The sequence below is a fragment of the Notolepis coatsorum genome, assembly GCF_963971535.1.
Source record: "Notolepis coatsorum genome assembly, chromosome: 4".
Classification (NCBI taxonomy): domain Eukaryota; kingdom Metazoa; phylum Chordata; class Actinopteri; order Aulopiformes; family Paralepididae; genus Notolepis; species Notolepis coatsorum.
Genome location: NC_140168.1, coordinates 44,706,329 through 44,721,784, shown reverse-complemented (window position 1 = coordinate 44,721,784; position 15,456 = coordinate 44,706,329). Strand labels below are relative to the sequence as shown.

Sequence of the window (15,456 nt, the reverse complement as noted above, 5' to 3'; positions counted from 1 at the left end):
ACCTGACCTAAGGACTGCCACGTCGCCGGGATGTTGCTAGCTAGCTAGCTAAGATGCACTACACATCAGAGATGGGGAGGAACCGAGACGCAACATTCGCTAGCTACTTCCATCACCAACTCTGGGAGAATAAGCAGACCCGGGACTTTGATTTGCCATGTTTAGCATCTTAGAAACAGATTGACCAAACCTCCTAACATCCACAATCATCTCTTTAGTTTAGCTGACGTTCAGGGTGTTAGTTAGCTAATGACAGTTGTGTTTTCAGTCATCGCCATTCATTTCCCTCTTCCTATATAATTGCCCTCTTTGTCCACATTACAGCTGGCTGTGTCTGGCAACAAGAACAATAAACATTTTTTTTGTTATTCTATTTATTTTTGGGCTTTCTGTATTTTTCACCCATCCCAATTTAGTCATTATGCCAATTCCCTTCCGTTGCACGCATTGCCCCACTGTCGGCCTGGGGAGGGTGTAGAACTACCACATGCCTCCTCCAATACATGTGGAGTCGCCAGCCGCTTCTTTTCACCTGACAGCGAGGAGTTTCACTGGGGGAACGTAACGTGTGCGGAGGTTCGCGCTATTTTCCCCAGATCCCCTCCCTGCTGAACAGGCGCCCCGACCGACCAGTAGGAGTCACAGTTTACAACGATCAGGACACATACCCCACCGGCTTCCCACCCGCTAACACTGGCTGCCCCAAGAACAATACTCTTATGTGCGTTGCAGTGTGGCCTCTTGGAGAAACCTAAATGATGTCACAGCAGCTTTATGAATGCAATACAATGAGTGGTAATTCATCACGGGAATATTGAAACGGAGCTGCTGTCTGATGGATGGGTGGAGGGGGTGTGTGTGACTCATCCCACGCTGCCACAGGGGTCTGCTGTTTCTACTGTGGTAGTTGGGGAGAGACTGACGTTAAATGCCCTGGGCCTCATTTTTTAAAGTGCTGTAAGTGGTATTTCTTTTTAGTAGTCTACATGTTAAAATAATAGCTTTACATTCCGGCAGCCATCACTTATGTTTGGTCAGTAACATAGGTCTCCCAGTCCGTCTGCTCTGCAGTGAACACTTCCAATCCACTATCCAATCAGGGGAGAAAAAAACGGTCTGGCAAAAATAATAAATACAAAAGAAATTATAATAAGTATATACTGATTTGATGAAGTGGAATGGGATACCAGGGAAAAAAAGTCTGATTACTGCAGAGCGGAGGGACTGGGAGAGCCATGTTACTGATCAAACACTATATAAGTGATGGCTGTCAGAATGTAGCTATTTAACACTTATTTGAACAAAAAACACCACAGCATCTTTAACATTAAAAGTTGTTTATAAACCCATCCATAACCATAACCTCTCCCACTATCTACTAATTAAAAATTATTTGCGGGCCCAGTGAGGGCAATCAGTCCCAGAGGCGGGTGCGTTTTCACCCCTCTTGTCGCCTCGAGGTGAGCGCTGGGCGAAGCTGCAGTCGGCGTTCACACCTTGTTTATCAATTACAGCTAAAGGTTCCTCTTTTGATGAGGCCCATTCCGTGGCCAGAACAATGGCTGGAGGGAATCAATTGTTGTATTCAGGTTAACACCTTTGTGAATGCGTCTGGTCTGGACAAGGCAGGGTTATGTAGTAATGTCTCACGAACACAATAGGCCTGGACAGAGAGGGAAACAGAAAACATCCACATTTAGCTGCGTTTAATGATCGCCGACAGGCCTGTCGCGCTCACATTGTACTTGATTAAGCAAATAATGAGTACCAAAACATACCAGCCCCTCCCTGGGCGGTTATTTAGATCAGCACCCCAGACCCCACCGTTAACTAATTATCTCTCTTTTAGTGGCAAGTCAGCTTATTAAGAAGCACCAGGTGTGTGTGTGTTGGTTGCTGAGTAGCAGGATTCCTTGATTGGATTTAAGCTCATCGGTCTGCACCTGGAAGCTCCCAGGTCCTTCGGATCCCCGTCCCACTCTGCCTCATTGTACAGATTTCTCTATTCAATTAAGCAGTGTGTAAATCAATTGTGCTCAAGTAGCTGGAACCTGAAACGGCAGTGTAGTCACCCCAGAGGTACACATTGTTCACTGGAGTTGGTAATGGGAGGGCAATCAAAACACAAGGCCTGTGTTCTGGGCCATGACGGAACCTCTTTGTGGTTACTCTCAGCCGCCGTTCAAGGAACTGCTCCCAAGTCACACACATGCACGCACACACACACACACACACACACACACACACACACACACACACACACACACACACACACACACACACACACACACACACACACACACACACACACACACACTCTTTAAGTAACACACCACATGTATCTGTTCATGTGCAATTTACAGTCGCCGCTGTACCGATACAGATATGTGCATCTGTCATGATTTCCCATTCGCTCCTTATCAACTGTGCAACAACAAAAATGGCGTAGGTATCCAGGAGAAACTGATCGGACGTGTTAATCACACACTGCTATCCAGGTACGGCAAAGGTAATAATCTGACAGACAGTTTGAATTGCAATACGACGGGTAGATTCCACCGTATACGTCAAGGCACTTTTCCTCCTTCATCTTAATAGGAACTCGGCAGATGACAGTTGGTAGATGAAAAAAAAAAATTGTTTGTGTTGTTGTGGATGAATCCCCCCCCCCCCCCCCCCCCCCCTCCCAGTGGAGATGCCCTTGATTGGGTATCCAGGATGGAGGGGGGCGGCTTCCTCCTCCTGTGTGAAACAGATACAGCAGATAACATCTGTGTTGGTATGCTGCGCCCTTGTGGCTCGCTGCCGCTACGTCTCTCTCCACCGCTGCAGATAAGAAGCTCTGCTGGCTCCCGGAGAGAGAGAGAGAGAGAGAGAGAGAGAGAGAGAGAGAGAGAGAGAGAGAGAGAGAGAGAGAGAGAGAGAGAGAGAGAGAGATGGGATCTGTTGGCATATGACTTGATAAAGTACAGACGACATTGAACAAATATTACCGGGATTCCCCTGGATGTTTACTCTGGATATGACAACCCCCCCTCGCCCCACACACACACACTCTGAACCTCTGAACCACACACTGTATAGCTTGGAGAAGCAGTAAATGTTGACACTCTATGTAATGTATCTACAGTTATCTTACCCAAACAGACAGGACAGCGGAGGGGGGAGAATAGACAATGAAAATGTGTCTTTCACGTAATGTGGTATACTTCCTACTGTAACGGAGGATGTAGGGATGCAAAGAAGAGCATCATCATAACCACACACACACGCACACACACACACACACGCACGCACACACGCACACGCACACTCACCCAGTCAATTCCTTTCTATTAAGACATCCTTTGTCTTGAGGGGGACCTGCCTGGAGCTTGCAGACGTCTCAGAGCAGAGGAAACTTGGCTACTGTGCAGCCGCGGTATTGACGGCAGCCACCGTCCCTAGCAGGTGACAAGGACAGCCATCGATTGGCCTAAATGAGAGTGAAGAGGCTGATTGATCGCCATCGATCCACCTCCCCCTGCAGCAAGCCTCCTCTGTCTTTGATTATGACCACTTTACACCCAATCAGGCACGTGTGAGCTCCTCTGATGGGTGATGGAGGGAGGGAGAGGTCCGTTGAGGGATATTAGCTTCATTTGTGAAGGCTGTAATTATGAGAGGATGGGGGGGGGGGTTCAAGGTCAACACAAAAAAGGTGTCATCAGTCAGGATGAGTGGAAAAACAGTGCTTAATACTGTACACGGCAATTTACTGAGATAGATAATAGGGGATGGTAATAGTGGCACCGTGTGTGTGTGTGGGGGTTGATGGGTGTGTTTGTTAAAGAAGATGGCAAGGTGTCTGTCTAATCAACACCATGCCCACCCCCGCAGCTGTGATTAAAAGTGTTTTGCGATGGAGACTGAAAGAAAGAAAGAAAGAAACGCAAAAAGGACAACACTCCTTTGTGCTTTTCCCCACATTTTTTTATTGAAAGCTTCATCAGAGAAAAAAAACAACTCATAAAACCGAAGTGGAACATCCACAGATGTACAGATAGTTCTCAAAGATCACACACACTGAGCAGCATGTGTGAGGCGTGACCGCGTCCTCCTCTGCGCTGAAACAAAAGAAAAGCAAAAAAAAAACAACGAACAAAACAAACCATCAAAAAAAGAAAATCTTGAGTCAAACACAAAAGAAAATGAAAAGAAAATGCTCTGCTGTCCTAATAAATATTCCTATTTTTTTTCTTTCCTTCTGGTGAAAAAGATTCCCATGCTTAATGCACAATCTGCGCTGGCATTAATAATTTGGTCGGCCATTTCCTATTAATTGTTACCCGGTCGTGTTTTGATGCCGTGACTCTGGGAGCCATTTCGACTGAGGAGTGTGTGTTGGCTGGCTGGCTGGCTGGCTGTGCTCCTGGGGATATTTGGCCAAACCGTCAAAGGTGAACCGAAGCATCTATTGAAAAGCATGGGGCCTCACTGCTGTGCGGATGGTTTGAGCCATTTCCCCCAATGAATTACATGGCGCCAAGTGCTGAGAGAGAGAGAGAGAGAGAGAGAGAGAGAGAGAGAGAGAGAGAGAGAGAGAGAGAGAGAGAGAGAGAGAGAGAGAGAGAGAGAGAGAGAGAGAGAGAGAGAGAGAGAGAGAGTGAGAGAGAGTGTGTTATGTGCTGGGTTGAGTTAGGGAGACACAACTCTCTACTGTAGGAGTCTGTGTGAGAACAGAGCTCTGAACAAACTGGAACGCTCCTGTCGTGAGTCGTGAGTGAATCTAAAAGAACCTTGTGATGGTGGGGTTTGGGCACCGGAGAACGCATGGCTTGTAGCAAGTCCACCCTGCGGCGATCCTGCGACAGTACTGCAGGATTTACAAGAACAATCATTGACCTATTGATCTCAAATCCCGCCCCCTTTCCCCGATCCTCCCCGAACGCAAGGTTTCGTCCGTGAGAAGCAACGGTTGCGATTGGAGGAATCGAGAGAAAAGAGGGTGGGGCTTAGAAGATGGAGGGACAGGTTCAACAAATGCGTAGAACAGAGGTTTACTACGATGGCTACAACTGTAGTAAGTGACGTTCTAGTGAATACATTTGTATGTCACAAAAATTACTGGTTATGGGACGGAGCCAGTGAGTGGGTGAGATAGAGAGGGGGGTGGGGGGGGGGGGGGGGGGGGGGGGTTAGAAAACACAAGGTTGGTATTTGTCAAGTGTCTCGGAGTAGGGGCACGTCGACAAAGATCAATTTTGCCTTTGTAGACAGAGCATGACGTGTTCAATTTCAACAAGGGGGATGGATAGTCGAGAGGTCAAGCATGGCTCTCCATCACTTTCCCCTGACATACTTAGCGTCTGTGAGGGAGTTCTATATTCCCCCTGGTTGTAGAGCATAATGAAATGGAGATGGCCAAGGTAAGGTGACCACTGGTCTACCCCGAGACGCTTGATGAACACTGACCCAGGTGAAGGTCCTACGACGAGGAGGAAGAAAGCGGGTGTTTAAGAGTCTTCTCCTTGTTGGTTAAGCCCTGACATTGGCTGCAGACAAACGTGAGTTTATGCAGATGTCACCTGATGCAAACGATGGCCGATAGAGGGACATTGACTACCGTATGTCAAATAACTAATGAATGACAGAGAAAAAAAAAGCATTCGACAGGTGAGTGAGCATGTGCGTCCTTGAGTATGGGTGTGTGAGGGAGAAAGTGTGTGTGAGTGTGTGTGCACGCCTCTAATTAGTGTGAAGTCCAGCTGGTCACAGGGAGACCTGTAGAGGAAACGTCTGCACTGACTGCACTGCGTCTCTCTCTCTCTCCCACACACACACACACACACACTGCTGCATGAGGACAGAGTAACTCTGGGCGCCGACCACTTCTGCCCGGCAACAGGAGCTAATGATCTCCCTCTCTCTCTGTCTCTCCCCCCCCCCCCCTCTCTCTCTCTCTCTCTCTCTCTCTCTCTCTCTCTCTCTCTCTCTCTCTCTCTCTCTCTCTCTCTCTCTCTCTCTCTCTCTCTTTCTCTCTGTCTCTCCCCCTCTCTCTCTCTCTGGGTTTGTGCTGACAGGGAGCAAAGCTTTCTTTCTTTCCGGCTACCGAGTCTCGAAACTGCAGTCACGCTTTTCTGTACGTTTCCATGGAGGCATTTTCACCTCCACGGTGTTGTGCTATTAAAGACAAGAGTCATGTCTGCTTGTTCGGTTCGGTCACTTTTGACATCGTTGGCCCTAGTGGAGAAAGATTAGGACCAAAAACGACAGAGGCAAAAACAATTGTTTCAATGTTTTCTTTTTTTTTTTGTGTCTTTCGTGAATCTCATAAACAGCAACCCGGAGAGCTTATATTGTTTGTTTGTGCATTTTTCATAATCTCTTGGCTATTTGTAATCCTATCTTGCGTAACGACATGTTGAGGACGCTCCTCTCTCTGATCTGCGACTGCGGCACCCTCAGCCCCCGTTAGCCTCGTTACACATCAACGGGGGGCTTCCATGCTCCACAAAGTAGCAGCTGTAGAAATGGATCATGTTGAAGAGACCTTGGTCATAGCTGTACTGTGGCTGAGGACCGAGTTGACGTTGGAACCCAAATGGGTATAGAACCAAGCCTTATTGACACACGCTAGCTTAAACCTGGACAACTCATAGGGTAGCAGCTCTGTTGTTCATGACTGACAGGAAAGAAAATGATTCGGGATCAGAAGACGAGAGAAATGAGTTCATGCAACAGTGCGAAATGTGTTGGAGATGTGAACGGGGGGCCGTGGGCCCCGAGACCAGATGTCAGAGTGTGGTGTCAGCAGAGACATGTCGGGCGATGAGGACATACTACTACAGTCTCTGAACATCATAATCAAATTGGCTGCTGGCAGATGAAGAGGCGGGTATTGGTTTGATGAGACGATGAAGACCTGAATGGTTCTAGAGTCCATCTAGCTGAGAGACATATGTGACCTTTGACCTCTGTTAGTGGATGAGGCTGACTTCAGGGTTAGTGGATGGAGCTGAACATGTCCAGAGGTCATTTTCACATGTTACTGTTGCTGTTACAGGGTGAAAACCAAACCAAGTGTGGTTAAGAACAAAGCCGGTGTGGATGAAACGGACCAAGAGTCACACAGATCCGATGGACAGAACGCAGGGACACGCCCCTCGATAGCTTCCTTGTTAGCACCGTAGAGTAGCTTGGACATTGTGTCGTGTTTCTTTAGCACAACTTGTTCAAATAAGCCTTTCCATGTGCTTTTTTATCTTTTTTACCATCACACGGATAATGCAGTATTTGGAATCATTTGGAAGCTTCGTTAAAGGCACTCGATATACAATGATTGTTACTTACAAACATCGCCGTGCGAGATGTCATAGCGTGATGTCATAGCGTGATGTCATAGCTTGCCCACGCAGTGTGCCCTCGCACGCCATGTTTCTCCGACCGGAATACAACGACAGCCAGGCCGGCTTTTCCGACGGGTCACATGAGCGGCAAGGAGCTCAATTGCAATTGTCACCGAACAAAAAGCCCCTCTCTCCGTCTCTAAGAAAGGGGTCTTTTGAGGGACACTGGAGTGGATCCGACTGCCCCGGAGGGAGACAAATTGGGCCCGTCAAGCCTCATTGAGACAGTGACTGAAATTGGTTTGCGGTTCTGCTCTGCGCCACCCAATAAAGAGAAGATACCTCAGAGAGAGAGAGCGAGAGAGAGAGAGAGAGAGATGAGAGAGAGAGAGAGAGAGAGAGAGAGAGAGAGAGAGAGAGAGAGAGAGAGAAAGTGGGAGAGGTAAACAGAGAACTCTGTCACACTGTTAAGCCGAGAGAGAGGGGGAGAGAGGGAGAGAGAGAGAGGGGGGGAGAGAGAGAGAGTCTAGCCTGACCCTGCCACATTAATGGTGCCACTATAGCAAGGAGAATAGGGTCTCTCTTAGTTGTAGCGGCACATCAGGGCGAGGCAGGCGAAGTGGTCAAGCAGAACAGAGCTCACACAGCTCCACACACAGACGGGCTGCTGTAATGGGTGTAGCATGGTATCTATTTGTGGGGGGGGGGGGGGGGGGGGGGGCGATCCTTAGAGATTAATCATCGAACGTCTCAAGAGGCTCCCGGAAACGGCAGTCGCCACTCATGAGCGGGACGAGACGGGTTGTCTGTGGTCTACTTGGGGACAACGGGAGGCTGCGAGCGGTGCGTCTAGCAGCGGCGCGGTCCGAGCAGAAAGGTCGCCGTCAGCACCTTGTTACGGCTGCCGGGGAACCTCTGCGGGGACAACTGCCCTCCCCCCGAGAGAGAGAGAGAGAGAGAGAGAGAGAGAGAGAGAGAGAGAGAGAGAGAGAGAGAGAGAGAGAGAAGAGAGAGAGAGAGAGAGAGAGAGAGAGAGAGAGAGAGAGAGAGAGATGCTTTTCACACGTCGCCATGGGTTCTGCTTAAGTGGCAGCTTCCGTCTTATGGACAAGATGCACACGACCGGTGGAGTTTTGTTTTGTTTTATTGTGGATCCCCAATACACCAAGGTGAGACTACTGGGGACTGGGGTCCAAACAAGTAGTAAGGAGGTCGATGGGCCCCTTGATGTAAACACACTCCTACCTTAAAGTATCTCCACCTCTCCGTCTGATTTGGATGGAATTGAGGCGCAGACTGGAGAGGACCGTGGTATTAAACCACCGCGGTCATGCGGTGCTGGTGAGCGGCGGTAAAGCCGGGTCGGGGGACGAGTGCTAAGGGCCGGTCAGTGTCAGATTATTGTTCATTAACGCTCCTGGTTCTGACGACACATAGAGAAATACGGTCCGTTTGCATCCATAGAGAAATATGTTATAACGTCTGGTGATGTTCTGTTAGGACCAACAGAGACGGAGCGGAGAGAGAGAGAGAGAGAGGAGAGAGAGAGATGAGAGAGTGAGAGAGAGAGAGAGGAGAGAGAGAGGAGAGAGATGAGAGAGAGAGAGAGGGGACATATGATGAGCAGATATCACTGAACCCATGGGATGATGACAAGACGAGCCCGGGGGACAAGAACCATGACGAAGCCAGAAGCGATGCACAATACAGTACCAATGACCACGAGTAACATTCCCCCCAATCTGGTTCCTCTCTAATCTGAGAGAGAGGGAGGAGGGACGGAGGTGGATGTGTGAAAAGTACTGTGAATGTAATGTAACATAATAAAAACAGAATGGAAAGACCATGAAGATGGTGAGGAAGTAGCTATCAAACCCCTACTGGTTGCATCACACATTCAACTACTGTTGGACGGGTGTGTGTGTGTGTGTGTGTGTGTGTGTGTGTGTGTGTGTGTGTGTGTGTCCTGGATGTGTGCCTGTGTGTGTGTGTACATGTGTGTGTGTGAGAGTTTGGACATCCATTGGAAGGTAGCTTTAAAACCGGAGAAAAAAGCAACGGTCAGAAGGATAGTAAGGACTGGTCCGGCCATGGAAGGTCAAATCAAAAACAACAGTGACAACAGCAACAACAACAACATCATCAACAACAGTATCAACAACAACAACAACAACAACAACAACAACAACAACATCAAGAACATCAACAACGACAAAATCAAACGGAAAAAGAGAAAGAAAAAGAAAAAGAAAAAACAAAACAAAAACTCTGGTTTAGAGTGTCTCTTCATCTTTGGTATAAAAATGGCATCCTTGGGCTGCATTTGATCCACAACTAGGAAAGACTACAGAAATTGTCAACAATTTCTTTCTATTGCTTTTGCACTGATTGGTTTTAAACCGTAAAGCTCCTACTGAATCTACTGTTCACTGCCAGGATTATTTCATTTTTTCCCCATAGACTTTTTTTGTGTTCATTATAGTTCTTTTTCTCCTTTTTTTTAAATTTTTTCTCCTTTTTTATTTTTTTGCAGTGTGACAAGCAAAGCGGGCTAAAAACATCATAAAGCTCATAAAAAAGGTAAAATGTCGCAGATAAAAAGCACTAATGTCATCGACAGCAATTCTTCGCCATGTAAAATAATAACCATGATCATTAAAAAAAACAAGTTCAGCATTTAGCAAAAACAGACTGCATCTTCTACGACGCAGCGTGATTTCTTTTTCTTTATGCATTTCTTTTTGAAAAATCTCTTCAAAGCATGGTCCCCCCCACCTCCCCCGACAGACACGTTATTTTCCTCTTACTCTGTAACCTCTGACATAATAATTATCAAAGTTTTCTTCTAATGAAGAAGGAAAGAAAAAACTCTTTTCTATTAAATCTGTACAGCTTATGTGATAGATTTTTTTCTCTCTCTTTAGCTCAACTCCTTTACCAGCGTCTTGTACCATCTAACTGGTCCAAGAGACTGATTGGTTTTCTTTTTTTTTCTTTTTTTCTTTTTTGAATTATTTTTTCTTTTTCTTTTTTTTACATTTTCTTTGTAGTTTTCAACGAGACCGTCAGCCTTAAACTCTGTAGAAAGTATCTGGCGACCCTTCAATTAAGGCCATGAAGATTCAAGAAAGAACAAGCGGGAAACCGTCCAGACCCACGGCGCAACTAACGTTATGTGTCGGCGCAGCCAGTTGTGGAATGTGAAAGTTGTTTGGTTAACATTACACTACTTGCTAATGCCTAGCAGCCCCATTATGTCATCCCGACCTTGCGCCATCACTGTCTTTTGAAGGCCGTACCGGGCTGAGGTTTTAAGCTAGCATGAAGTCATTGATATCATGTGAATCTTGAGATCGCAAGGAATCCATCGATACCAAAGCAAACATGACACGCTAGCTTACCGGAAATGGGCCTAAATATCGCTACAAAGTAGCAGTGTCTTTAACGGGATGCATCCTATCCCTAGAGCGCAATTACAAGACGACCTCCCTTAGTACAGGTCTCTCAGAGAGCCGAGGTTGTTAACGTAAACGACCATTCACTCGCAATGTAAGCTAGCGCACCTCAGCTCATCAATTGGTTTTACAAACACAAACTGGGAAATACACAAAGGTATGCATGTTAACAGAAATAAACTTGCTGTACAGTTGAAGAAACATGAGTCGATTCTCAACTTAATCACACAAATAGCAAATGAAAAGTCGAGAGGGTTAATTGTCCGTGCTGAGCTGAAGTGAAGCTGCCTCTGGCGATGCGCGGATCCGTGCACATCCCGTCGAGCGCACCAGAGTGCTTTTAGCAGCTGGGGGCAGCTTTTGTGTTGTTAATATCTTGCATTTGAAAGCGGGATAATGCCGTTCGAGGATGATTTAGGGAGATGCAGAGAAAGGCGTTGCTTAGTCTGCCGTAGCCAGACCTCTCTCCACACTATGTTAGCGCTGTGCCAGCGCAGGAGAAAGTCTCTAGAAGCGTGTACATGATCTGCGCATGCGCTCGACTAAAAGTCCCTCGCGGAACGTGAGTGAGTGAGTGACCACAATTTGCCACGTGTAAGCCCACGACGGCAGTCCTGCGCGCCGTGGAAAAAGAACTAAAGACAAAAAAAACATAGTATTTTTTTCCCGAGTATATCTAGAAAACTAAAATTTGAAGACTAGAACATAAAAAAGAGTTGAAAGAAAAAAAGTAGCTTAATAATCTGAGGAAGACAATCTTGTGTATCTCAAACTTTGACTCCCCTTTTGTGTTTTTAAATCTAATTACAAAATAAACCTCATCATCATCATCAACACCTACCTGCGCATTCAACATTGTTTTTGTGTGATTTTCTTTTATTTGTTTTTTTAACTTTCCCCCCTACTTTCATTCTTTCTTTCTTTCTTTCTTCTTTCTTTCTTTCTTTCTTTCTTTCTTTCTTTCTTCTTTCTTTCTTTCTTTCTTTCTTTCTTTCTTTCTTTCTTCTTTCTTTCTTTCTTTCTTCTTTCTTTCTTTCTTTCTTCTTTCTTTCTTTCTCTCTTTCTTTCTTTCTCTCTTTCTCTCTTTCTTTCTTTCTTTCTTTCTTTCTTTCTTTCTTTCTTTCTTTCTTTCTTTCTTTCTTTCTTTCTTTCTTTCTTTCTTTCTTTCTTTCTTTCTTTCTTTCTTTCTTTCTTTCTTCTTTCTTTCTTTCTTTCTCTCTTTTTTTAATCAGTTGAGAATTTTTCTTAGTGAGAAACGTTTCAAGCCTCAGCCCTTCAAGCAGGTTCCCAGACTAAAACAATTTCTTTCACTTCTTTTTGCACTGCGCCCAGCAGCCTCCCCTGTTCCCATCCTCCTTTCCTCTCTCTCTCTTTCTCTCTCTCTTGCTTTTTTTCCTCATAGGCCAGGTAGGAAATGAAAAAAGTGTCTCTTTTTTTTGGGTGCCCGGGCAATCTGGAAGCAATCTCTCTTTCTTTTTCTCTTTTTTTTTGCCCTCCACAATCTCAGTGCAGCCACCCTCCAGTCTCAAGGCAACGCTGTCACAGGAACAGTCTCCCAGCCCGTCGCTATCTGGTGGAGGGAACAGAGAGAGAGAGAGAGAGAGAGAGAGAGAGAGAGAGAGAGAGAGAGAGAGAGAGAGAGAGAGAGAGAGAGAGAGAGAGAGAGAGAGAGAGAGAGAGAGAGAGAGAGAGAGAGAGAGAGAGAGAGAGAGAACAAATAAGTGTGAATGCCTGTGTGTGTGGGGTTAGGGTTGCAGTGGCAGAGGCACACTATTGCAATCAAAGCACAATATTGCAAACTCGCTAAAGCAATAGAGCTGACAGTTTCAGTCAGAGGGGGATAGAAATTGAAGCACACAGTCAATTGTGATCAGGAGGAACACACTGTGTGGACGGTGTTGACAAAATGACAGCTGATGACTTTATCGTCCCAGTCATTTGATTATGTCGCATCTTATTCCTTCTTTACTTTGTTCTTATTCCTGTATCGTATTCCTGCCTTATCTCATTCTTATTCCTGTATCACAGTGGTCACCAACCCGTCGTTTTTTTTTTAGATCTTTCCCTGAGAGTCCACATTACAGTTCTACTTTTGTTTTGATGTGAAAGTGATAAGATGCATAAGATGACTGCACTTAGCACTGACTGAGAAAGTACATATTACAGTTATACTTTGACAAACATATTTACAATTAGCATTTTATAATGTTAATAATATGAGAGTCCACATTACAGTTCTACTTTTGTTTTGATGTGAAAAGTGATGCTGCATAAGATGACTGCACTTAGCACTGACTGAGAAAGTACACATTACAGTTCGACTTTATAAAATGCTAATTGTAAATATGTTTGGCAATGTTAATAGGAGAAGGTCCACATTACAGTTCTACTTTTGTTTTGATGTGAAAAGTGATGCTGCATAAGATGACTGCACTTAGCACTGACTGAGAAAGTTACATATAACAGTTCTACTTTGGACCAAAGCATTGCATGTAATTAGAATACAGGCAAATAAAAGTAATTTAGTTTAAAGTGCAATATTGGCTGTCTTTTTCTCTCAACGCTTCAATAGGTAGATCTTGCCTTCACCAAAAAAAAAAAAAAGAAGTGATCTTGGGCTTAAAAAGGTTGGTGACCACTGCTGTATCATATTCCTGGCATATCTTATTCTTATTCCTTCTTTACCTTATTCTTATTCCTGTATTGTATTCCTGCCTTATCCTATTTGCATTCCTGTATTGTATTCCTTCCTTATCCTATTCGCATTCCTGTATCTTATCCTGTCCTTATATTATTCTCATTCCTGTATCTTATCCTGTCCTAAGACTATAAGACTATACAATACCCCACCAGCTTAAGTAATGAGAAGAAATGTGGCTTCCTATGGAGAAAAAATGAATTCCCAAAGCAAGTTCCCAAACTTTCATATTTCATATCAAGGTCCCCTAAATATACATGCATTAATTGTACTTATTCTATACTAGTTAGTGAGATACCAGTGGGGACAGTGAAACAAGTACAACAAACTGTTCAACATCACACAAACAGATTTCTCCCAATCATCTTCCCGTAAGCAAAATAAATAGTGAAATGAAACCCCAGCAGGAACCCGCTCTGGGACCCCAGTCCAGTCTAGTCCAATACAGTCCAGTACAGTCCAGTCCAGTCCAATACAGTCCAGTACAGTCCCAGTCCAGTCCAATACAGTCCAGTCCAGTCCAGTCCAGTCCAGTCCAGTCCAGTCCAGTCCAGTCCAGTACAGTCCAGTCCAGTCCAGTCCAGTCCAGTCCAGTCCAGTACAGTCCAGTCCAGTCCAGTCCAGTCCAGTCCAGTCCAGTCCAGTACAGTACAGTCCAGTCCAGTCCAGTACAGTCCAGTCCAGTACAGTCCAGTACAGTCCAGTCGAGTCCAGTCCAGTCCAGTCCAGTCCAGTCCAGTCCAGTCCAGTCCAGTCCAGTTCAGTACAGTACAGTTCAGTACACTCACTTGGACTGGTATGAGTACGTAGGGACGTGGTCACTGCCGCCATCCACCTGTATCTGTTGCTGCTGGCCTGACACCCTCCTGTGACGAGGGGGCCACCAATTGGGGGGAGGCATCTGTCACCACTCCCTGAGCACGGACCACACACAACACACACACACACACACACACACACACCACACACACACACACACACACACACACACACACACACACACACACACACACACACACACACCACACACACACATACACACACACACACACACACACACACACACACACAGAGAAGAACAGAACATTAGAATTAGAAACACTTGATGGTGCAACAACATACAATGTCAATGAGTTCCACAATGGCGACAGTGGTTCGTGAGGTAGAGTGGTCGTCTGGTAATCCGGCAGTTCCCGGTTCGATTCCCGCTCCTCCCGGGCAGTGTGTCCAAGTGTCCTTGAGCAAGACACTTAACCCCTAATTGCTCCGATGTGCAAGTGGCACCTTGCATGGTCGCCTCCACCGTCGTTGTGTGAGTGAATGGGTAAAAATGTGAGGAACAAATTGTAAATGGATTTTAAACGTTTCAGTGGTGACGGTTAAATGTTCCAAAGCATCTCGTCTGATCTTTTTTTTTTTGATGCACCAATTATTCGATTAAATAATCTGGGGAATCGATTACTTAAATAATCCTCAGTAAGCATCTCGTACACAGACTAGTAGTAGTGCTATGCAATTGTGTGCAATTGACCTCTCTCAAGCCCCGCCCTCTTTTTCTTGATCCTCGAATACCCGAGGGAAGCAACAGGTTGCGATTGGAGGATCAAGAAAAGAGAGCAGGGTTTGAGATAGGTCAATACTGAATAGAGAAGTAGCATGATGACAGCTCAGCTGAGTGTACTACTGTAAAAAAGTATTATGAATAATGATACAGTCCATCTCGCTAAATCTTTTCCTCTGCTTTAAAAAGTGAACAGTATCACTCTCGCTTTTTCTTAAGTACAGTATGCACGCACGTTTGTGTGAGTATAGTTCTTCAGTTGCCAATCTTGTTAGCTATGAAAAAGTAATTTGACTATTTTTTTTTTTTTTATCTATTTTTTTGTTCTCACTTTTTTCTGTATTTTTCACCCCATCCCAATTTAGTCGTTATGCCAATTCCCTTCCTGGTCGTTGCGCACATTGCCCCACTGTC

At 45.5% G+C, this 15,456-nt stretch overlaps 2 pseudogenes across 2 annotated transcripts in view; both read right to left on the bottom strand.

Annotated features, from left to right (window-relative positions):
* Nucleotides 1-15,456, bottom strand: part of LOC311226498 (beta-1,4-galactosyltransferase 1-like) — a 690,468-nt pseudogene that overhangs the window by 45,106 nt on the left and 629,906 nt on the right. The gene's annotated exons all lie outside the window — the stretch shown is intronic.
* LOC311227563 (RNA-binding motif, single-stranded-interacting protein 3-like) overlaps nucleotides 12,009-15,456 on the bottom strand; it is a 107,612-nt pseudogene continuing 104,164 nt past the window's right edge. The window contains exons 9-10 of the transcript XR_014621043.1: nucleotides 14,270-14,395; nucleotides 12,009-12,353 (exon numbers count right to left, since the gene is read on the bottom strand). The product of XR_014621043.1 is annotated as an RNA-binding motif, single-stranded-interacting protein 3-like (transcript). The remainder of the gene's footprint in view (nucleotides 12,354-14,269; nucleotides 14,396-15,456) is intronic.